At 41.4% G+C, this 24,246-nt stretch overlaps 1 protein-coding gene across 2 annotated transcripts in view; it reads left to right on the forward strand.

The window, feature by feature from the left end:
• The window catches only part of MAP3K13 (mitogen-activated protein kinase kinase kinase 13), a 152,263-nt gene that overhangs the window by 11,947 nt on the left and 116,070 nt on the right, over positions 1-24,246 (forward strand). The window contains exon 1 of one of the 2 annotated variants that reach the window (XM_079764533.1): positions 22,276-22,393. The exons of the other annotated variant lie outside the window; for it this stretch is intronic. The gene's annotated coding sequence lies outside the window, so the exon portion shown is untranslated. Of the gene's footprint in view, positions 1-22,275; positions 22,394-24,246 lie in introns of those variants that run through there. 2 annotated transcript variants of the gene reach the window in all.

A 24,246-nucleotide genomic window follows, 5' to 3' on the forward strand; every position in this document is an offset into this window, starting at 1 on the left:
ACCCAGTTCATCTCACACCTGGCATGGTTGTAATATTTGCTTAATCGTTTGTTAATGTTCTTTATATATATATATATATATATATATATATGTATATTTATATATATATATCTTACCTTATAATAGACAAATATGCAAATTGACCGCACCTTCGCTACGCCAAACCACGCCCACCAACCAAGCCACGCCCACCAACCACGCCCACCAGGAAACGGTTGCAGGGACGTTGGGGTGTGGTGGAGCCCAAGGCCGGGAAAGGCACCAGCAGGGAGCCTGCACGGATCGCAGGCAATGACCAGGGGGTCGGCTCCTACGATCCCTAGCAGGGACGCTGGGTGCGGCCGAGCCCAAGGTTGGGAAAGCTTCGGGCGGAGGCTTTCCTGGCCTTGGGCACCAGCGGGGAGCCTGCACGGATCGCAGGAAACCACTGGGGGTCGGCTCCTGCGATCGGTAGCAGGGACGCTGGGTGCGGCCGAGCCCAAGGCTTGGAAAGCCTTGGGCACCAGCAGGGAGCCTGCACGGATTGCAGGAAACCACTGGGGGTCGGCTCCTGCGATCCTTAGCAGGGATGTTGGGTGCAGCCGAGCCCAAGGCCACCGCCCGGGGCCAAGCCCCGACCCTGAAAGAAGGCAGAAGGCGGTGGCCACAGCCAAGGCCTGGGTCCCCGGTGCCGGCAGAAAACTGGTGCAGGCAGCCAGGTGAATGAAGGTCTAATGCACGAATCTTCGTGCAAACGGGCTACTAGTATATATATATGTTTTTAGTGATTTTAGGGAGAGAAAGGGAGAGGGATAGAAGATGAATACATTGATGAGAGAGAAACATCATCAATTGGCATGCCCCCCACCGAGGATCGAGCCTACAACCCTGGCTTGTGCCCTGACTGGGAATCAAACCAGTGACCTCTTGGTTCATGGGTTGATGCTCAACTACTGAGCCACAACAGCCAGGCCATTTGTTAATGTTCTTACCCACAAAATTAAAGCTTCATGAGGACAAGGATTGATGCCTGTTTTATTTACCACTATATGCCCACTGCTTAGGGAAATCCTAGCAAATAGTATGAATTCAGTCGATATTTGTGGACTAATTGTTTCCACGGCTACCACTAGTCATTTAGATGTTTCACATACTGCAAATTCTTCTAGGTTATTTAACTTCTGTTCAGAATCTTCTAATTGCTTCTCATTTCACTCCAGTTACAACCCGAAGTCCTTATAAAGGCCTTACCTGCCCTAGCCGGTTTGGCTCAGTGGATAGAGCATCGGCCTGCGGACTGAAGGGTCCCGGGTTCGATTCCCGGTCAAGGGCATGTACCTTGGTTGCGGGCACATCCCCAGCAGGGGGTGTGCAGGAGGCAGCTGATCGATGCTTCTCTCTCATCGATGTTTCTAACTCTCTATCCCTCTCCCTTCCTCTCTGTAAAAAATAAAATATATTTAAAAAAAAAAAAAAGGCCTTACCTGATCTGCCTTTGCTCTCCCCTCTCTCTCTTATCATCTCCTAACAGCTCCAGCCACTCTTGTCTCCTAGCTAATGCTCAGAAATTGAAAGTTTTCTTCTGCCTCAGGGACTTTGTACTTGATATTGCCTGAACCTGGAATGTTCTTGCCTTAGATGTCGAGGTGGCTTCGTACTTCATCTTCAGATCCTTCAAGTCATGACTTATCACCCCAGTAAATTTTATTTCAAATTGTAGCCTCTCCACCACCCCATGCCATCCCTATTTCTCTTCCCTGCTTTATTTTTCTCCATGGTACTTATCTCTGACACTATTTACCAGTGTTTCCCCCAATACCCAGAGTAGTGCCTGGACACATCGTAGGCACTTAGAACTTATTTATTAAATGAACGAATTTAACTTGTACTTATAGAGATGTATATTTGCAACAATGAGACCTATAACCTGAGTTGTGGGGACTTAATATTTTAAAAGTTGAGTTAATTAAACTTATTTATATCTTGCTCTGTTCTAAAAGATATTTGAGGTAACTTCTAAAAATATAGTACAAAAGGATTAAGACATAAAGAGGACAAAACAAAGAATGTAATAGTAACATTAAACTGGATAAAGTTATATGGAACATCCTCCCTAATGGGTAAAGACAGTTGTAAATTTGTCTCATTAAAGGCTTGGCTTAGAAATGGTAATTGGACAGGAATCGTGATTTTTTTTCTGTGGCACAGGTCATGGACATTTGAGTCTTGCATAGGAACCCAGAAAACCTATTTGATTTAACTATAAAATTGTGAAATGGCTCTTCTAGAAAAACTTGCTTTGTATTAGGAAATTCCCTATTGGTGTAAGATGCACATAGAGATGACAGTCATGGCTACCAGCCTCTGCTTATATTATATCCAGGACATTTCCAAGGTGATTCAAACTTAGTTGGATATTTTTGAAAGTCTGCTGGAAAACATACCAACCAGCACATTAATTACTCTAGTTTCTCTGACTTTAATCATGAGGTAGTATGAGATTCCAATTGCTGTGGCTTCCTTCCTTTTGAAGCAGATGATTGATGACTTAGAAATAGGTTTTTCATTTTGCAATATATACATCTATCAAATCATAATGTTGTAAATCTTAAACTAATACAAGGTTATATGTCAACTAGAGGCCAGGTGCACGAAATTCGTGCACTGGGGGTGGGGGATGGGGGGGAGTGTCCCTCAACCCAGCCTGCACCCTCTCCAATCTGGGACCCCTTGGGGGATGTCCTACTGCCTGTTTAGGCCCGATCCCACCTGCAGTTGAACATCCCTCCCACAATCCGGGACTGCTGGCTCCCAACCACTAGCCTGCCTGCCTGCCTGATTGCCCCTAACCACTTCTGCCTGCCAGCCTGATCACCCCCTAACCACTCCCCTGCCAGCCTGAATGATGCCTAACTGCTCCCCTGCCAGCCCAATCGCCCCCAACTGCCCTCCCCTGCCAGCCCGATCACCCCCAACAGCCCTCCCCCACCAGCCTGGTTGCCCCTAACTGCCCTCCCCTGCAGGCCTGGTTGCCCCTAACTGCCCTCCCCTGCTGGCCTGATCACCCACAACTGCCCTCCCCTGCAGGCCTGGTTCCTCCCAACTGCCCTCCCCTGCCAACCATCTTGTGGTGGCCATCTTAGACCACATGGAGGTGGCCATCTTGTGCAAGGGTGTGATGGTCAATTTGCATATTACCTCTTTATTATATAGGATTGTATTTCAATAAAACTGGTTTTAACACAATCAACAACTGAATTGGGGTGGAGAGCTGGGAGTAAAGCCAGTGAATCTTTCCCCAATATAGCAGCCAAAATCAGAGTTACAGTGTGTGTATGTGAAGTTAAGTGGGACATTATATGGTATGTGAGTCTATGTCTTTCTGTTTATGGGATATATACTTTTCTCATTCTATTTTGTCTTTTTTTTTCCCATTTAAAACGGAGTCTGAGAAACGTGGAGACACCTGCAGGCCAGAGATAAAGCAGGGCCTGGGCTGCAGAGCTTTCAGGAACCTGCAGTACTTCATTAAACAAAGTGGGTATTTTGAGTGACAAGACAAGAATATTTAGCTAAATTGTGTTCTGCCAGCAAAATGTGCTCTTTTTGACTTTTTCTTTTCATTCTTTCTTTTTTTTTTAAATATATTTTATTGATTTTTTACAGAGAAGAAGAGAGAGGGATAGAGAGTCAGAAACATCGATCAACTGCCTCCTGCACACCCCCCACTGGGGACGTGCCCGCAACCAAGGCACATGCCCTTGACCAGAATCGAACCCGGGACCCTTGAGTCCGCAGGCCAACGCTCTATCCACTGAGCCAAACCGGTTTCAGCTTTCTTTCTTTCTTTTTTTTTTTTTTAACCTCCTTTCTATCTTTGACCTAAAGAGAAACAGTACTTTTTGAAGTCAAATCTTCTGTCCTGCCCCCCTTTTTTTAAGGTTGAAAAGGGGGAACTAAGCCAACTTTAGACTTTTAGAGAAATAATGGAAATACGTACGTTTTAAAAATCATTTATGTTCTATACATTTAAAAGAAAAAAATGTCAGGAGACATAATAAGAACATCACACAATCATTAAAATGGACAATTCTCATAAAAGGCAAGTAATTTTACCAAAAACATTATGAATGCCATGTTGCTGATTAAATGAACATATTGGGTATGTTTAATCTATAAATATACATTATTCTAAATAATTTAAAATGTGTTAATTGAATGTACTTTACATATTTACTGGAACTTTATGTTCATTTTTAGAAAAATCAAGCATCTCGTCGGTTTGGTGTTTGATGAGTACTAGTGGAAAACCTGAGAACAGACAGATAGAACTATCAGTGTAAAAATAATGCAAACATCATCATATCTTTTAGCATAAGTGGTGTAGAAGCAGAAAGATCTTGTTTTCAGTAAAAGTGGTGAAGTGGCAGAAAGAAAATATCTCCCAGCGTCTTTGCTGACACAAACTTTGCTATAGTGAGGACAAAAATAATATGTCCAGGATTTTAACTCACTGTTTCCCAACTGTGTTATTCAGAATGCTAACACAGCTAAAAAAGACTCTTAAACCAAAAGCATTATGAATTAAGTTTGGAAAATGTTGCATTCTTTTTTGGAAATTTATAATACACTTTTCAAATTTATGTGTTGCCAGAACACTTTTGCTCATAAAATCTTAATAGCCCTTGGAATAGTATATCAGAAAATGTTGTTCTAGATTTAAAAATATATTTTAAAATATATACATACATATATATGTGTATAATAATATATTCTACAATAGTATTTTATATACTCTAAAACTAAGTAATGAATCCTAATTATCAATAAAATTTTCATCCAATGTAGAATATAGATGTTAAAATATTAAATGAATATAGATATTAAAATATTAAAATTATTCTAAAACTAGAGGCCAGGTGCATGAATTCATGCACCAGTGTGGTCCCTCGGCCTGGCCTGCGGGATTGGGCCGAAACCAGCTCTTCAACATCCCCCGAGGGGTCCTGGATTGCAAGAAGGTGCAGGCCAGGCTGAGGGACCCCACTGATGCACGATTAGGGTTGGGGAGGGACGTGGGAGGTTGGCCAACCGGGAGGGGGGGGGGGACCATGGTAGGGCTCTAGGGCATATCCAGCCTGTCTCGCTCAGTCCCAATCAGCCACACCCCAGCAGCAAGCTAATCTACCAGTCGGAGCATCTACCCCCTGGTGGTCAGTGCACATCATAGCAACTGATCGACCGGTAGACTGCCCTCTGGTGGTCAGTGCACGTCATAGCAAGTGGTTGAGCGGCCTTAGCATATCATTAGCATATTACACTTTGATTGGTTGAACAGGCAACCGGACAACTGGATACTTAGCATTTTAAGCTTTTATTATATAGGACTAGAGGCCCAATGCACGAAATTCGTGCAAAAGTACGCCTTCCTTCCCCCGGCTGCCAGCACCGGCTTCCCTCTGGCACCCGGGACCTGGGCTTCCCTCCGGCCACTGGCAAGCACCTGGAACCCGGGCTTCCCTCACCTTCATCCAGAAGGTCGTGTGGAAGGATGTCTGGTATAATTAGCTTATTATGCCTTTATTATTACAGATTGCTACATATGTACTAAATTGAATGTGTGGTCATTAAATAATTTGTGCAATGTTGGTATAGATAATTACTATCTTTCCCTGGAAACACTTTCTTTACTTAGCCTCCAGTACATGACACCCTTTGGGCTTACCTTATACTTCTCTGACTATTCCTTCTACCTAGACTCATTTCTCTTGATGATCTCATCTGGTCTCAAGGATTTAATACCATCTTTACTTGAAAATTTTTATCTCCAGCTTGAGCTCTCCTCTGAACTTCAAAACTGCCAATTTAACATTTCCATTTGTATGCTTAATATTCATCTCAAACTTAACATATTCAAAGTTGAACTTTAATATTCCCTCTCATCACAATTTTTTTTTTTTTTAGTTTTTTCCTCAGTAACAGACAATTCCATCCATCCTGTTTCTCATCCCTGGAGTTATCCTTGACTGCTTTCTTTCTCTCACATCTGCAATCAGATCCTTTAGAAAGTCCTGTTGTCTCTGCCCTAAAAATATAACCAGAATCCAATCACCTCTACTGCTACCCCTTACACTTGCCTCCTAATTTATCTTCTTGCTTTTACCCTTGCCCCTTTCAATCTATTAACATAGGAGCCAAAGTGACCCAGTTAATACAGAAGGCACATCATGTCACTCTGCTTAAAACTGCAAAAGCTTCCTACCTCAAGAATGAAAACCCTTTACCTCTCCCACTTCTCTTCCCCAGATGCTCTTGCTTCAGCTTACTCTCTGTGCGCAGGGACTTTGCCGGTGCTGTTCCCTGTGCTTGGAATGCTCTAGGTACCATGTGGCACTTTCCTTCGCCTCTTTCAGGGCTTGACTCAGAGGTCACCTCAGTGAGGTCTAACTGCCAACCCCCTACTCCCTTTCACCACACACACTTTTTAATCCCTTTTTCTTGCTTTCTTTTTCTCTTTAACACTTCTTAGTAAGTAATATTCTCTATATTTCCCTTATTTATCTTATTTCTCTCTTGCAATACTGGATGTAAGCTGCATGAAAGCAAGGTGAATTGTTTTATCTTTCTTGTTTGGTTGTTCTCTGTTATAACCCTAGTGTCCAGAACAAGGCCTGGTTCATAGAAGGTACTAAATAAAATATTTGTGGGATGAACTAATGAATTAATCATTTATAGAATTGCTTAATTGTCTTAATTCAGTGAATATAATATTGTTTAGTTTCATTAATGTGACTGAATATAAAATAAAGGTTGAATCTATACATAAATCAAAGTAGTTTTGAGATAATGGGGAAATCCCATTTAAATTGAGAGTTTCTCAGAATGTCAGTCTACATTTATACTCATTCAAATACTGTTTATTCAACACTTTCTTTTTACAGATATGCTTTCAATATGCAATTAGAAATAATACTTTCAGCAAGTTAGAATTCAGTAAATTGCTCCTAAATGAATAAGGTAAACATAGTATAGTGGTAGTATCTTTTTCTGAAATTGCCATAGCATGTAAAAATTGATGTGCAGAATATGACACCCAACTTAACTGGAGAAAATAAAAGAGTACATATAAATAGAAAAAAATAACAAAAGAAAGCACAAGAGAAGACTGACTTCCAATCTATAATAATAAAGCATAATATGCTAATTAGACCGGACATCCTTCCAGATGACCTTCCGGACGAAGCCGGGGCTGTGAGTGAAGCCTGGGTCCCAGGTGCCTGCCGGCGGCTGGAGGGAAGCCCAGATCTGGCGCTAGCTGCAGGTGCAAGCGGGGCCGTCACCGGCAGTGGGTGCAAGAGGCGGCTGCCGGCCCCAATTGCCCCTCAGGAGCAGGGGGCGGTGGAGAAGCCCTGAGGGGCGATTAGGGCCAGGAGCCACCACTCACACCCGATCACAGTGCCGAGTGATCAGGGCTGACGCCAGGCGCCAGCAGCAGGTGAGAGCGGGGCCGGCGCCAGCAGCATGTGCAAGCACCCGGCAGGACCACGGCACATGGGAGCAAAGAATTTTCAGTAACCACCAGAGGCTCATGCTGATGACAGTGACTGATGCCCTGCTGTGGTCTGGCAACCCCGCTCACCTGCTCCACCATCCTGCCACGGCCGATGCCCGCCATGTTTTGTGCTCTGCTGCCTGCTGCCAATGCTCACCATGTTCCCCACGCGCCCCCTGGTGGTCAGCACACGTCATAGCGACCGGTTGTTCAGTTATTTGGTTATTCCACTGTTCAGTCTGTATGCATATTAGGGTTTTATATATATAGATAGTATATGTACATATATTGCAGATTCATATATAGAATGAAGATAAAAATGGAAACAAATACAAAGATAAAGGATATTTGTGAAATCATATGAGATTTTAATGATAAGCATGGGATATTAAAAGGTGGAAACATTTTTTAGATATAAATTTGTGCCAAAGTTAAAAGCATTAATAAACAGCAAATAAATGAAACAATGTGTTTTCTAGATGTGGTTTTAGATTTAAAAGCATTTGTAGTTACATGTGAAAATTAAATAAACTCTCAAATCTAAAAAAGTTCACATTAAATTTTGGGGAGGGAATTTTGCTTCTGTTTAGGATGTTGAAAGTTGCAAGAGGATATTTCTCCTACCCTTACACTGAGAAAAAGCCTGATCATCCACAAAGCCAACTTTTATTGAGTCCATAGAGAGCTGAGATCACAAGGCAACCAAATGAACTAAAATTCCAAAGAGAAATAAGCCCTTCTGAGGAGAGATGGGACACGGGAACTGTTTTTACCTTTGGCAGAACATGGGAGGAAGAGGCAGCTACCATAAAAATGGATAAGACGAGAGCAGCTAAAATCTTAATGAATTCTTGAAGTCTGGGTATGGGCTAGAGTAACAGTTTAAAATAACCAGGAGCCCAAGACATGAGGGGAGTCTGCATTCATATTAAGCTCTTTTCTATGGGACCCTTGTGTTAGTTTCTTAGGGCTGCCATAACGTAAGTACTACGAAATGAGAATGACTTAAAATACCAGAAATTTATTCCATCACAGCTCTGGATGCTAGAAGTCCAAAATCAAAGAGTTGGGCCCTAGCCAGTTTGGCTCAGTGGATAGAGTGTTGGCCCGCAGACTGAAGGGTCCAGGGTTCCATTCCAGTCAAGGGCAGGTACTTTGGTTGCAGGCTCATTCCCCTGGCCCTGGTCAGGGCACATGTGGGAGGCAACCAATCGATGTGTCTCTCTCACACAGATGTTTCTCTCTCTGTGTCTCCCTCTCCTTTCCACTCTCTCTAAAAATCAATGGAAAGATATCCTTGGATGAGGATTAACTAAAAGAAAAGAAGAAGAAGAAAAAAAAGAGTTGGTAGGCCATGCTCTCTTCTCCAAAGGATCTAGGGAAGAATCTGCTTCATGCCTTTCTCTTAGCTTCTGGTGTTTACAGGCAATCCTTGGCATTCCTTGCTTTGTCGCAGCATAATTCTAATCTCTGTTTTTATAATGAAAGGGTGTTCAATTTTGTCAAATGCTTTTTCTTCATCAATTAAGATTATCATATTTTTTGTTGTTCATTCTGTTAATGTGGTGTATTACATTGATTGATTTTTGTATGTCGAACTATCCTTGCATTCCATAAATAAGTCCCTCTTGGTTATGGTGTAACTGTATAATCCTTTTTTTTTTTAATATATTTTATTGATTTTTTTACAGAGAGGAAGGGAGAGGGATAGAGAGCTAGAAACATCGATGAGGGAGAAACATCGATCAGCTGCCTCCTGCACACCCCCCACCGGGGATGTGCCCGCAACCAAGGTACATGCCCTTGACCGGAATCAAACCTGGGACCCTTCAGTCCGCAGGCCGACGCTCTATCCACTGAGCCAAACCGGTTTTTGGCTGTATAATCCTTTTAATATATTGTTGAATTTGGTTTCCCAAATTTTGTTGAGGATTTTTGCATCAATATTCATCAAGGATATTGGTATTCAGTTTACTTGTAGTATTTTTGTCTCATTTTAGTATCAGGGAAATGCTGGCCTCATAAAATAACTTAACTTTGAAAATGTTCCCTCCTCTTTATTGTTTTGGAATAGTTTGAGAAGTTATGGTATTAATTCTCCTATAAATGTTTGAATTCTTTAGTGAAGCTATCTGGTCCTGGACTTTCCTCTGTTGGGAGGTTTATGAGTACTGATTCACTGTTCTTGCTAGATAAGGTTTCTTCAGATTTTCTATTTCTTTATGGTTCAGCCTTGGTAGTTTGTATGTTTCTAGAAATTTATCAGTTTCTTCTAGATTATCCCATTTGTTGGTATGTAAATGTTTATAGTAGATGCTTCTGATTATTTTTATTTTTGTGGTATCAATTGTAATGTCTCTTTTATTTCAGATGTTTGTCATTTGTTTTGAGTCTTCTTTTGTCTGGCTAAGAATGGTCATTTTTGTTGATCTTTTCAAAAAACCAGCTCTTAGTTTCATTGATTTTTTTTTGTTCTGTTTTGTTTATTATTTCACTAATCTTTATTATTTCCTTCCTTCTGCTAATTGGGTTTAGTGTTTTTTTTCTAGTTCAATGAGGTATAAAGTTAGGTTGTTGATTTGACATATTTCTTTTTTAATGTAAGCTTTACCTCTACAAACTCCTCTCTTAATACTACTTTTGCTGAATCCCATAAGTTTTAGTATGTTGTGTTTTCATTTTCATTTGTCGCAAGATATTTTCTAATGTCCCATGTGATTTCTCCTTTGACTCATGGTTTTCAAGAGTGTGTTTTTTAATTTCCATATATTGGTGAATTTTAGTATTTGTATTTTTCAGCTTCAGAATTGGTTGTTCTTTTTATACATTCTATCTTTGTTGACATTCTCATTTTATTCATGCATCATTTTTTCAGCTTTTCTTTAGTTGTCTATTTGTGTTCTCTTGTAGCACATTGAGCATTTTTAAGAATTATTTTGCATTCTTTGTCAATTCATAGATCTTTCTTTCTTTCTTTCTTTCTTTCTTTCTTTCTTTCTTTCTTTCTTTCTTAATCCTCACCAGAGGATATTCTTCCCATTGACTATTTTATATGGAGTGGAAGAGAAGGAGGGAGGGGAAGAGCAAGAGAGAAACATCAATAGGTTGCCTCCCACAAGCACCCCGACCAGGCCTGGGGATTGAACCTGCAGCCCAGATATGTGCCCTTGACTGGGAATCAAACCTGGCACCTTTTGGTTTGTGGGCCGACACTCGAACCACTGAGAACACCAGCCAGGACCTAGACCTCTATTTCTTTAGGGTCAATTTGGGAGTTTCATTTTATTTATTTGATTGGGTCATGTTTTTCTGTCTCCTCAGATGCCTTACTATTTTTTGCTGGGATTTGTGCCTTTGGAAAAAACAGTCACCTCTCCCAGTTCTATGGGCTGGTTTCATACGGGGGAATACCTTCATCATCAGCCCTACTATAGGTTCTGGGGGCCTCCCGAATCTTATGTGGAGATGCATCTTCTCTGGGCTTGCTATGTGCCTTCCCAATTGGAGAGGTTCACCAGTTTATTTTTCAGGCGTTTGTAATCTCTTGCTCCCTCTGGTGTCGGTCTGTGGTACTGCAGGTTGTCTGGTGCTGCAGCTAGCCTCCGTGCTCTCCCCTGCTCTGGAGATCCAAAGTGTGCCAATTAGCTCAGGTGAGGCAGAAACCAGTCTCAGTCTCGGAGGCAGTCACCCAAAAAGCTGGAAGTTTACACATACATTCTACCTTCTCTTTCCCTCCTGACGGGCAAGTTGTGAGTTGGGTGTTTACTCTGATCAGAATGAACCTTGCCGGCTTGGGGGAAGGGCTATAACAGGTGAAATGAAATGTCTTTCTTACCCATGTCAATGTGGCTCTTCTTGGCTTTGAGCTTTCCTGGGATACTGTGACTTCTTAACTGGTTTCTGGAGGCCACATAAAGGCTTTTTAGACCACGTATTGTTAAATTACTGTATCTGCGGGGGCTAGATCTGGGACTTCCTATTCTGCCATCTTGCTGACCCTCTGTCGGGCAATGAGGTCTGGGGGTTCCTACACCACCCTGTTTTCTCTATTTATTAGGACTCCAGCCATGTTGGATTAGGGCCTACCCTATTCCAATACGACCTCATCTCAACTTGGTTACATCTGCAAAGAGCCTGCTTCCAAATAAAATCACACTCACAGATACCAGGGGTTAGGGCTTCAACTTATCATTTGGGGGGGGGGGGGGACACACAATTACACTTACAGCAGCTTCCACTGGTGCTCATAAAAGATTGAGAGCAAAACAGAAGACTGGAGAGACAACGTTTTAGGACTTTCTGGCCTAAGGAGGTGCAGGAACCTCTCCAGCAGTAGCTGCTGCCGCCTTGTGTTTAATGTGGGACATAGGGTGCTGGAGAGTTTTCTGCAGTGTTCCCTCACAGATACAAAGTAGCGTTTCACTGCCATAGGGTTAGAGTGGGGATGCAGAAAGCCTCATTGCCAAGGCCGGCTTAACACTGAGCTTGGACCAAGAGAACCAGGCGTGATGTTGGAACTATCAGATAGGGACTTTAATTCTGATGGAAATGTTAAACAATCTAGTAGAAAAGGTGGGGCATATGCACGAACAGATGAGGAATTTTAGAAGAGAAGTACAAACTAAAGAGTCAGATTGACATATTAAAATAAAAAATATGATATCCAAGGTGAAGAATGTATTTGGCAGGCTATCACCAGACTGGACCCAGCTGAGGAATGAATACGTGAGCTTGAAAATAGGTCAGTAGAAATTGTCCAAACTGAAGCACAGAAGGGAAGAAAGAGTGATGTGGGGGGGAAAAAGAAATGAAAATAATATGGTATAACTTTTCAAGTATCTAGTTATTCCTATTGATGGACAGAGGAAGTCAGCACCTGCCGCTATGCTATCATTGCCATTTCTCGTCATTCATTTTTGTGTTTCTCAATGCTGCTCTGTTCTAGCTGCTTTCTGCTTCTGACCTTCATGGTGGTGAGTGAAAGCCACACCCAACTTTCCAGAAGAAAGCCAGGCTCTTTTGTGGAACTTAAAGACAACTTCCTAGGCGTTCAGACAGAAGGCACTTGGAAGTAAGCTGTGTCTCCAAATTACGTGTCTCTAATGCGCTCCAACCAGTGGTGCCTTGATACAACTGGCACCTTGTTTTTCTTCTATTTTAGAGTGAGTTTCCCAGGAATATCCCTACTCCAAATAGCAGTACCCCTCACTTCCTTCCTCTTTTGAAAATGTTTGTTTTGCTGTCGGCCCCAGAGACTTCTTTACTCATTTTCTCGGCAGCCCAGGAAGGTCTGATGTTTCACAGAAGATTCCAGCCAGTTATAAAACAGTGTAGAGATACTATAGGAAAAGTATTTAAGAAGCGTCCTCCCTCTACTTTTTCTCCATTCACTCATCTCAATTTCTGAAACACAAGTACATTCTGTAGAAACTCAGATTGTGAAATGATTAATTTTTGTCTGTCCCGAAACAGCTATTGAGAGGAAGACAGAGGACGAGGCTAAAACACTTACTGTGCTTCCGTCTTCTGAAAATGAGAGGGAGAAGTGCCAAGGGTGAAACTAGAGGTGTGGCCTGCACTGGGGAAATATTCGGTTTCTGTTCTAAATCACCCCCACTGTTGCTTATGACTGTATTGATTTTCAGTGGTTTAGGGTTAGTTTCATAACCAACTCCCACTAGAAAAGACAGGTTTTCCATAAGTCTTTTCATAGTAAATCTGAAATAGCTTCTTCTGGATGAAAATGGCTATTTTAGAAATACCAAAATAAAGCAAAACAAAAAGAATGCATTATATCATCTAGATTTTAAGGTAGTTATAGAAACATAATGGATTAATTATGGACTCAGATTCCCACTTCAGCATGTTTAGTGTTTGACATGCTTAACAATTGCCCTGTCTTTGATAGCTTAAAGCTGTATTAAGTGTAAATTTTTTGCATTGGGTAAATATGTGAAGTTTTTCTGTGTATCATTGATCCTATGAATACATAATGTTATACATATTTAAATGTGATCCTTTCTTAAATGTGGCTTACGAGGGAAAAAGCCTTTCATTTTGTATAAAGTTTATTGATTCATCTGTGATATCCAGGTTCGAGGTACAGACTGATATCACTTGGCATACCATTCTAATGTATCATGTGAGAGTAGTTTCTATTTGAAACTTCCAAATAGATACTCCAGAACTGCAGGGGAATTCCAGCAAGGTCACTCACCCATTGAAACTTGAAAGAAAAAAAAGAGGGGAAAATAGCCTTTGTGTAAACATTAACTATGCTTTTTAATGGCTTTTTAATATTAAAGGGAACACTAAAGCTGGATTTCTTTTATATTTTAAATCAAAAATAGTAAATTTAATTAATTTGGAGGGTAAGTTTATATATCTCTTCTGGATTGGCAGAATATCTAATGCTTAGAAAAATGGCTTTCCATAGTTCAGCCCTTAAACTACAAGGAGACAGAGTACAGGCCTGGATTCCTAAAAGGGATTTCATTGTTTTTCTTGATAGTTTTATCAGTTGAAACAGACCCAGTTCTTGCTCTTGAAGCTTTATAAACCTGTCCTTAAATGGCATTGAAAAACAGACAGGCATTTGACTAGGCAAACATCGGTGGATGTACGTGATGAATTAAAGTATTGTCGTTCTGTAAATGTCTGTTGTGTGGTCTAAATACACAATGAAATGTTGCCTGTTCAGAAAATAGCAAGAGGAGTCACTCATCCATAGGCTGGCAGTCTATTCAGTCCTGATTCTTTAAATCCATATTTTATTTCATGTTAAAATCTGCATATATGGTACCTCATAAAATGACAGCATATTGAATTTAGTTTTAATTTTCATTATTGTATAACTTTCAAGTCTTTTGTTGGTGCAGTTGCGTCTGAGTTGGTAGGGCCTTTGCGAAAGGTTCAGTGTCTGACCTGCAGGGTCCGTATAAGTTGGTGCTCTCTGTCCCTCCTGCTCCACGTACCTCCTAGTGTTGCAGCGGTGGCAGATTCAGTCACTGTCTACTTTTGGACAAAGGAGGGCTTTTATAAAAGAAGTTTATTAAATATTGAGTAGATACAAAATATTTATAAAATATCCGTAAGGCTTACTGGAATAACTATATAGGAAACATATGTGTACCTCCAGCTCAGTTAAAAAAAAAAAAGTAGTATTACCATTACCTCTAGTATCTCCTTTGTACTTCTCTCTGATCCCAAGCTTTTCTTGCTCCCTCAGAGGTAACCAAAGTTCTGAATTTTGTGTTAATAATTTGTTGCTTCTTTGAATGCTTTTATCACGTCTGTGTATTCCTAAACAGTTTACCGATTAATTTTACATGTTCTTGAACTTTATAAAAATGGAATCATATTATATATATTTTTCTGGAACTTACTGGTTTTTTTGCTGAACATTATAGTCTTAGATTTGTTCATGTCAATGCATATTGCTATTGCTCATTAGTCTTCACTGCTGTATAGTATTACATTGTGTGTATTTCAGAACTTATTAGCAGATAAATTGATTGATGGACATTTGGAATATTCTAGTTTTTAGTTATTACAAATATTGCTCCAATATATACATATATCTCTGTGTATATATCTGCCATACATTTGCAAGGACTTCTCTATCAATGTTTCCTAACCTTTTCTATGTCAGAGCACACATGGAAAATGATAGATAATATTTGTACAATCCACTGCATTAAATAAGCTGTGTCCCTGGCCCAGGGGCTTGTGCTTGACTAGAGGGCTGAGGAGATTCATGTGGGCACCCCTAGAGCCAGTCAATGCGCGCTCAGGGGCTGTGGCACAGCCATTGGGGAGCTCTGGGAGGGGGTGTGCCTGGGAGTTGAATTGCTGGTTTTGTGAACACGCTTCTTCAACTTCTCTCGGTAACACCAAATTGCAGAATTCTACCAGTCTCATGATTATAGAGGTCAAGTAGGAAAAATATAGTTTTTTATGTCCTAGGATATCAACTGAGATTTGCTTTCTCAAAACACAGCAATGTCTAAATTCCTTTAAAATGTGACAGCAGAGATGAACAAGGCATTAGACGATGCTAAGAAGTGACAACATGCCCTCATAGTTGTTATTCATTGTGAAAGCCGACACCCTAGGCTGGATGAAATGCTTGCCGGAGCTGTAATTCTGTCTTCCAGGTTTAGCGTTGCATTAGTGTTTTGTTTCTTAGCCCCGGGGGGTACTTTCAGACAGTGTATACAGGATGGAGTAGAGAGAGCTAGTGGTGTAAAACTTTTAGTTTAGAAACCTACGCATTTAGAAAAGAGGCTGGTTTGTCTTGACCACCTGTAAAATTGGTTTTCTTTAAACAGTAAAAATCTTTATCAGAATTAACACTGGAGTAATAAATGATGATGATATTACTATCTCGACTCAGATGACATCAGACTAGACAATTGATTTTTTAAAATGTACTAAGCCCACATGTTTTTCCCATGACATTTCCAAGAAGCTCCTGTGTATTACTTACGGTTACTTGGCTTCACACAAAAGATATAAAAGAAATCTTTACTTGGTGGAAGCATTGCCTTGTGGCTTGTAGACCAAGGCTGTTTAAAATTAGATGGAAAATATCTTTGCAAAGCTTTCAAATTTATGTTTAGCCTGGTTTATGAAGACCTAATGCCAAAGTAGTATTTTATTTTATTTTTTCTAACAATATGGAATGCTTCACAAAGTTGTGTTTTATCCTTGCGCAGGGGCCATACTAATCTTCTCTGTATCATTCCAATTTTAGTATATGTGCTGCCAAAGCAAGCCCCAAACTCGTATTTTAATTGAGTTGGCAAAAAATTACATATAAAAACTGTACTTCCATTTTACTGGTATATTGTGCCCTACACATCAGTCAAGGTTTCAGTTGTTTCTATATAATTAAAATTTGAAGCACAGTCACCAGTTTTTATAGTAACACTTATGTTAACAGCCTGTGTGTCCACATGCATACATATACAGGAGTCTCCCCCCATACCTGGATGCTTGAAATCACAGGTAGTACCGAACCCTGTATACAGCAAGTCCTCACTTAATGTCATTGATAAGTTCTGCAACTTTAAGCAAAATGACGTATAATAAAATTAATTTTATTATACCATAGACTAATTGATATGAACAACAGTGAAGTTCCTATGGCATCTCATCAACATTATAATGAAACAATATCTAACAAAATGATGTTATTCAAGCACCTGCTATATACTGTTTTTCCTATACATGCATACCTATGATAAAGTTTAACTTGCAAATTAGGCCCAGTAGGAGGTTAACAACATAATTAATAATAAAATAGAACAATTGTAATAATACTAGAGGCCAAGCACACACGAAATTGTGAGTGGTTAGGGTCCCTAGGCCTAGCCTGGCCTCCGTCGCTGGCCTCTGCCGCCCTGCAATGCTACATGAAGCTCCTTGCCTCGGGATGCTCCACAATGCTCCCGGCCCCTCGACTGCTCCGCAAGGCTCCCCCGACCCTGCCTCTGCTCTTTGAGGCTCCCCCCACCCCGCCACTGCTCTGCGAAACTCCCCCCGCCCCACGACTGCTCCACAAACCCCCCCCCCACCCTGTGACTGCTCTGCGAAACTCCCCCCGCCCCACGACTGCTCCACAAACACCCCCCCCCCCCCCCCCTGTGACTGCTCTGCGAAACTTGCTGCTGCCCAGTGACTGCTCCACTAAGCTCGCTGCTGCCCTGTGAAGCAGCCCACCGCTGCCGCTGCCGCTGCCGCTGCCGCTCAACAGTCCCCAGTCCCACCCGCCGCCACCCCCCTCCTGGCGAATGGCTTGGGGTCGGGGGGGTAAGGGGGAATGAGAGGTGCTCCATGCACTTCATGGTGACCGGTCGTCTGTTCGGTCGTGACGGCGCCTGGCTCTTTATATATTAGGATACTGTAATAAAAGTTATGTGAATGTAGTCTCTCAAAATATCTTATTGTGCTGTACTCACCTTTTCACTTAAAGGAAGCAATTTATGGCTTCTCTTTGGCGTATCCCAATTGCTAGCATCACTACTCTTGTGCTTTGGGGCCATTATTAAGTAAAATAAGTGTTACTTGAACACAAGCACTGTGATACTGACACAGTTGATCTGGTAACCCGAATGGCTTCTAATTGACTAACAGGCAGGTAGCTGTACAGCAGGGATATGCTGGGCTAAGGGGTGATCCACAGCCTGGGCAGGACAGAGTGGGATGGTGCAGTACTTAAAACCTGTGATTTGTTTATTTATGGAATTTTTCATGTAATATTTTTGGATCACAGTTGACTGAAACTGCAGAAAACAAAATTACAGATATAAACAGATACACCACACATTATGTATATATATTATACATGTGTGTATATGTATGTATGTATGTATGTATATAGTATTGGTGGTGCTTAGTATCATTCTCAAATAGCATTGATTAAGCATCTGAGTATATGACACTGACTTCCCTCTAAATGTGTAGCTAAGCTCTAGCTACAGGCATAAAGGATAAATAATATATGGTTACTATAAATAGCAATAGAAAATAGTGGTAAATATAAATTCAAGATTTTGTTCATTATTTTTCTTGTTTGAATATGAAATGCTTATTGTAATTTTCCATATGAGGCCATAGTTCATAAAGTTATTTTTAAATTTTAGGCATCCTGAGTTTTAATAGCAAGCACACATTTCAGCATAGCTGGCCATTATGATTTGTACCCAAGTACCCCTTATAAAAGTGGAGAGTGAATTTGTAGCCCTAGAAATAGGAAGGTGACCTCCCATAAAGACATTCTATACTTACATTTCAGAATTTATTGTAAATTTTGCATTCATCTCTCTGTTTCAATACATTTATCCCCAAATAAAGCTGATGCTGCATACAGACTTATCCTGTGGTTTTGAATACCCCAGTTTGAGAAGCAGGATAATAAATGGAATCCCATTTCCCAAAGGCCTTTAAGTCAGAAATGCTTTCTTGTAAGGAAGTTTTGACTTCATAGTCTGGGTTCCATGTTGGCTTTACTGAAAGTGTCACCGGTTCTCCTGAGTCACCTCCTCTGCGTCAGTGATCTCTCTCCATCTTTCTAACCACCTGTCTTGTGGTCTTTGTGTGCCATTTCTTGGATAGTGCTTTTGATGGAACCTTCTTCTTCTTTGATCTTTGTTTTATCTTGTTTTCCCTACCCTGTTTCTTCTCAAAACCCTTTGGCCATTCCTTCCTGTCTTGTTATTCCTCTCTTCCCCTATTTGTGATTCTGTTCCCAGTTAAGTTTTAGCTTCTCCTTCCTCACTTGATATCACTTTTCTCAGCTATTTCAGTTCTGTCCTCTCACTTATAATATCCAGGTGCCTTTTGGACAATCCAACTAGGACATTTTAGGGTCACTTCATATTTAGCATTTATAAACTCACAATCACATCCCCAGTGCCTTACATAGAGCCTGGCACAGTAGGTACCAACAAATACTTATTGAATGAATTAATTAAATGAATCTCATTTTCCTCAGACCAGATTCCTCCTCTAATTTTCATCTTTTGTCATGGTATCACTGTTCTTACCTCTGCTCTCTGCTATTGCAAGTGTTTTGATTTTTTTCTTTTGAAATATATCATAATAGAGGCCCGGTGCACGAAATTCATGCACGGGGGTGGGGGGTGTCCCTCAGCCCAGCCTGCACCCTCTCCAATCTGGGACCCCTCAAGGGATGTCCACTGCCCGTTTAACGGACATCCCTCTCACAATCCAGGACTGCTGGCTCCCAACTGCTTGCCTGTCTGCCTTCCTGATTGCCCCTAACCGCTTCTGTCTGCCAGCCTGATCACCCCCTAACCACTCCCATGCCAGCCTGATTAATGTCTAACTGCTCCCCTGCCAGCCTGTTTGCCCCCAACTTCCCTCCTCTGCCGGCCTGGTCACCCCTAACTGCCCTCCCTTGCAGGGTTGATCGCCTCAAAATTCCCTCCCTTGCAGGCCTGGTCCCTCTCAACTGCCCTCCCTTTCAGGCCTGGTGCCTCCCAACTGCCCTCCCCTGCTGGCCATCTTGTGGCGGCCATCTTGTGTCCACATGGGGGCAGGTTCTTTGACCACATGGGGGCAGCTATATTGTGTGTTGGAGTGATGGTCAATCTGCATATTACTCTTTTATTAGATGGGATAGAGGCCTGGTGCACGGGTGGAGACCAGCTGGTTTGCCCTGAAGGGTGTCCCGGATCAGGGTGGGGGTTCCCTTGGGGTGTGGGGCAGCCTGAGCAAGGGGCCTATGGTGGTTTGCAGGCCAGCCACGCCTCCTGGCGACCCAAGCGGAGGCCCTGGTATCTGGAATTTATTTACCTTCCAGAATTGAAACTTTGTATCCTGGAACGGAGCCAAGCCTCCTGCTCGCTCCGTGGCTGGCAGCCATTTCTGTTTGGATTTGTTTACCTTCTATAATTGAAACTTTGTAGCCTTGAGTGGAGGCTTAGGCCGGCCAGGGAAGGTGGAAAGCTTGGCTTCTTCTATCGCCTTGGAAACCCAAGCCTTCCTCCTACTTTCTTTGTGGCTATAGCCATCTTGGTTGGGTTAATTTGCATGCTGGCTCTGATTGGCTGGTGGGCGTGGCTTGTGGACGTGGCTTGTGGGTGTAGCAGAGTTAGGGTCAATTTGCATATTACTCTTTTATTAGATAGGATATGTATTAGTTATTTTCATGACTTTAACCCTATTGAGGTCCTTCGCAACTCATGCCAAGATTACTCCTACAGTTTCCCATCTGGCCTATTTGGTTCTAATCTCTTTCCTCTCCAAGCTATTTCCACCACAGCTACTCTAATAACTTTTTAAATGTTTACTTATTTCTTGTTTTAATATGCTTTTTATTTTTGGAATAATTTTAGGTTTATAAAGAAATTGCAAAAATAGTACCTTTACCCACTTTCTTCTGATGTTAAATTAACATTTTACATAAGCATGGCTCATTTGTCAAAATTAAGAAATTAACATTGGCTCTGGCTCACAATTGGCTGGAGCATTGTCCTGTACACTGAAAGTCAGCAAGTTTGATTCCCAGTCAGGGCACTTACCCAGGTTTTGAGTTCGATCCCTGGTTGAGGTGCGTGCCAGAGGCAACTGATTGGTGTTTCTCTCGCACATGATTTCTCTCTCTCTCTCTCTCTCTCTCTCTCTCTCTCTCTCTCTCTCTCTCTCTCCTTCTCCCCCCTCTCTCTCTTTCCACCCCCATCTCCCTCCCTTCCTTGCTCTAAAAAATTGTTTTAAAAAATTAACATTGCTATATAACTATTAACTAAAACCCAGATTTTATTCAGTTTTCACTAGATTTTCCACTGCTGTACTTTTGCCACATTGCCATTTAGCATGTCATTATCAGACCTCATTTGGAGTATTCTATTCAGTTCTAGGCATTATATTTCAAAGGGACATTTTTTAAATTAAAGTACCTGCATTGTTTTTCTGTTGCTGCCAAAACAAATATCACAACTTTAGTGGCTTAAAACAATGCAAATTTATTATCTTACAATCTGTACGTCCAAAATCCAGCATGAATCTCACTGGGCTAAGACCAAGGTACCTCAAGGCTGTGTCCCTTTCCTGGCCTTTTCCAACTTCAAGTAGCTCCCTCCCCCCTCCTCAGAGCCAGCAAGAGCAAGTCCAGTCCTCACTTTGCCTCTCTCTGACCACAGCTGGGAAAGGCTCACCCCTTTCAGAGGACTCATGTGATTACTTTGGACCCATCTGGATAATCTCCCCATCTCAAAATCCTGAGCCTTAAAGAAACTGTGTTTTTAAAAATTAACATTGGCACATAACTATTAACTAAAATCCAGACTTTATTCAGTTTTCACTAGATTTTCCACTGCTGTACTTTTGCCAGGCAAGGTGACATATTCACAGGTTCTAGTGATTAGGGCATGTACATCTTGGGGGTGGGGGTGGGGAGAGATGGACCATTACTCTGCCTACTCAGTGCTTATTACAGAGGACCACCAGGAATAGTGAAGGAGCTAAATTGGAGATAGAATTGGAGATGATCCTAAAATGTCATGCCTAGGAAAGAAGAGATAATGTTTATACAATGATTAGTACAGTAAGTACACAACAAATGGTTTTTGCTTTGAAGGCTAACTCAGAAATTTCAGACATATAAGTAGTTCAGAAGGGAAAGAAAGAAAGAGATGGGAAAGGTGATGAAACAGAATTTGGGATCCAAGTTATCACTGTACATTAGATCAGCAGGTGGTTTCAATGTCCAAAAGCACTAAATTTAACAAGAACTGTATTATTTTCCTAACTAGTGAGAATTGGGGAAGATGGGGGTGATGGGAGATTGCGGTAGAAAAGCAACTTCCTGGGTTGTTTTGTGAGTGTGTGTGTGTGTGTGTGTGTGTGTGTGTGTGTGTGTGTGTGTGTTTTTGCCATGATTATACAGTGGCTAGATCCTAAGGAGCTGGGAAAACTTTAATCAAAGGAAGAAAGCAAGATTTTTAAAGCTCATAGGACTATTGGGTGCCTCTCCCCGCTGCCCCTGCCAGAAACATGTGGAAACAAAGTCCCCTCTGAACCCAAAGCCCAGCTGTCAGAGACTATTGAGAGTTTTCAGGCTTTCCCTATAAACTTCCTTACATTTTTCTCTTTAAACACATTGAAATCAACCTTTAAGAAGTTGCTGATAAGTGATTATCAAGCAGGAGTTAAATTCACAAGCCCTCCCCCCTCCCCGCTGGGGTGGCAGCCTCAAGGCCGCAGTACATGTGTATCAGCGTGAACCTGATCCAGAACCTGATCCCAGCCAGCGCGGGAGCAAAGTTGAGTCTGTGAACAAATAGGTGGCTTGCTGGCAGTCTCGTGCTGTCTGTCCAGACATCAGCTTGCTGTGGCGTAAGTAGTTTTGATTTTAAAAATTATGATATTGGAATATAAGAAGAACTGTAGGAATAATTTCCATCTAAGATTACATTAAGGTGCTGCTTGGCCCTCAAGCTTGTGTACTAGACCTACCTGAAAGACAGTTTTGGCATTTCACAAGTAGTTTTATGTTAGACAACGAAAAGAAAAAAGCAATGACGCTTTCCAGCAAGTGTTCTACTAAAACAGGTCCTGCTCGCATATGGTTTTTAATGGCTTGTCTTTGGATGAATGAAGTTGTTTACAGTCAGAAAATGAAAGTGAGTGAATATATGCTGGTGCCCAGAGATGGATTATTTCTAAGTAGAGCTTAGATTTCTCTCTGATCTTTCCAGTTGCTCTTCCTTTAGTTTAGGTCCATGTTACAAGTTTATGTTAGCAGATATTTAGTGATCACTCAGGTAATAAAACTGAAGGTGTTGATGTTCAAATAAATTAAATGAGAATAAAGTAGAACTTTAATACTATATAATCGGATGTTGGGGTCTTAGATTTAAGAGCAGTAGAATTTATTTTTAAAGAGGAGGAATTTTGTGAAATGGACGGAAATGGCAAGCAGCCTTAGAAATTTCATGCAACTTGGAGAAACATGTTTTTAAGATTTTGACATATGTACTAATTTTCCAGTACTATAGTGTGTAAAATGAATTTCATATATGAGATTAGAATTGCTTTATTTCAACTGTTGTATTTGTATGTTGAGGTTAGGATTCCAGGAACTACACTTTGTTACACAAGCATTGACTTTATTGAGTGCAGCTCTGAGAATGTTAAGGTTGCCTTTAGTGTTGGAGAAGTTGATATTTTCTATTTCCCTTTTGCCACAATGTATTTAGAAAAAAAACAAACAACTGCTGGTAGTTCACAATTTTATGACTTTGAATATAGAAACAAAGTTTGGTGTGGTTAATATATAAACGTTATAAAGGCCAGCAACCTTTCAAATCAATGCAGGAAGTGCTGAGAAGACGGATTGTTTATGTAGAAATACACTGGATTTCCCCTTTCCTCTATCTTCATCTCAGACCTCAGGAACATTCAGTCTATTTCTCTAGCCTACCTCTTATTCCTGCTGGACTGAGCGGGAGCCCAGACAATGGCATTGGGCCCCAAAGACCCTTGATGGAATGGAAGCTCAAGACACAGTCCTAAGCAGGCTCTAGGACTGTAATGACGTGAAACCTTTACTCATCCTTTAGATTGATGAGTTTCAATGGTTTTAGATTCCTGAGCTGGTTAAATTCCCCAACTCAATAGCCTCTGCTGGCATTTCACAAGTAGCTTTATGTTAAACATCGAAAAGGAAAAAGCTGTTGGTTCATGGGCGGGACATTGGGGGCTGGGGGTCCCTGGGAAAGGAGCCAGCATGGCAGGTGCGACTGCTGCTATGGAAGCAGCTATTTCCTAACTGGATTTGAAATATTCCAGTGTTTTAACAACCTGGAAGGACATACAGGTGTGTATTGGCTGAATCTTTAAAAAAAAATTTTTTTTTATTACTGGATGAATCTTAACCAAGACGCTTTCAGATTTTTTTCCTTAAATCTCCAATAGTTGCCCATGCCCTACAAAGCCCACATGATCTATCTTCTGACCATATGCTTAACATCATTGCCTAGCATTGTTCTCCTCACTCAGTTTGCTGCAGGTACATAGGTGTTTTTGCTGTTTCTAGAGGACATCAAGCTTGTTCCTGCTTCAAGGCCTTGGCTGCTTGGAAAGCTCTTTGTTTCTTCCTTCCCTTCATTTAAATCGCAACTCAAATGCCTCTTCCTTGCAGACACCACTACTGTACTTCTACAGTATTTCTCCTTTTTTATTTACCC

The sequence above is a fragment of the Cnephaeus nilssonii genome, assembly GCF_951640355.1.
Source record: "Cnephaeus nilssonii genome assembly, chromosome: 3".
Lineage (NCBI taxonomy): Eukaryota > Metazoa > Chordata > Mammalia > Chiroptera > Vespertilionidae > Cnephaeus > Cnephaeus nilssonii.